The following is an 889-nucleotide window of genomic DNA, read 5'->3' as shown; positions in this document are numbered from 1 at the left end:
TCTCCCGTATTATAGGACCTCGTGTATCGAGTCTTCTCTTCAGAATGCCAGATGAAACCCAAAGCTCACATTCAACATACATTTCATAAACAGCAAAGGTGAGCCAATTTAACCATCACCATCATTATACCAACAATTCCACAAGAATGAAAGTATAAAAACGTCCAAAAACATTTCCAGTACCAGGACAGCGAGGGACACATGACTGTACTGGAAATAAAAAAAGACACTGAAAAGAACAGTAAACAAAAGTTCAATGAGTTGCTAAAAAATATATTTATATTCCCTGCCCTCGACCAGACTTAAAAATAAAACAATCAACACAGTATATAATGGAACATGAGCACACTCAGGTCTGCTTAGTTTCCATGGCAGCACTTCCCCAGCAACTGGCAAAGGCAGTGTCTCTAAGCTCTCCCATGTTTTTCTTTTTGCTCTTAAAAAATAGATGTATACTATATTCATACAGTATTTAATAACAAAATTCACAAATGATAAGAATCATAACCATACCGTTAAAATGTCCTTGCAAAAGTCCCCCAATAGGTTTCTCACAATTCTATTCTTGTTCTTTTTTTGTGTGTGTTCAGTTCTATATGCATATGACAACAAACTGTCTCTCATCAAGGAAAATGCTTGGTCAGTTGAAACGAGAGCACCATGGGAGAGTAATGGTGTGTGTGTGTGTGTTGGGGGAGTGGGTCTGGTGGAGGGGTCAGAATACTGTAAGAAAACTCCAGGTGTGCCCAATCAACATGACAGTGAGTCCCACTCAGACAGCCCCTGCAGCAGGTAAGGGAAGAAGGGAGAGAGTGAGGGGGGTGGGGGGGGGCTCTTCCCTCTGCCCAAGCCTGGAACTGACACCGGCCGACTCTTCCTCCATCTCTCC

The sequence above is a fragment of the Pseudoliparis swirei genome, chromosome 23 (genome assembly GCF_029220125.1).
Source record: "Pseudoliparis swirei isolate HS2019 ecotype Mariana Trench chromosome 23, NWPU_hadal_v1, whole genome shotgun sequence".
Taxonomy (NCBI): Eukaryota; Metazoa; Chordata; class Actinopteri; order Perciformes; family Liparidae; genus Pseudoliparis; species Pseudoliparis swirei.
This window is presented reverse-complemented; position numbering follows the sequence as displayed.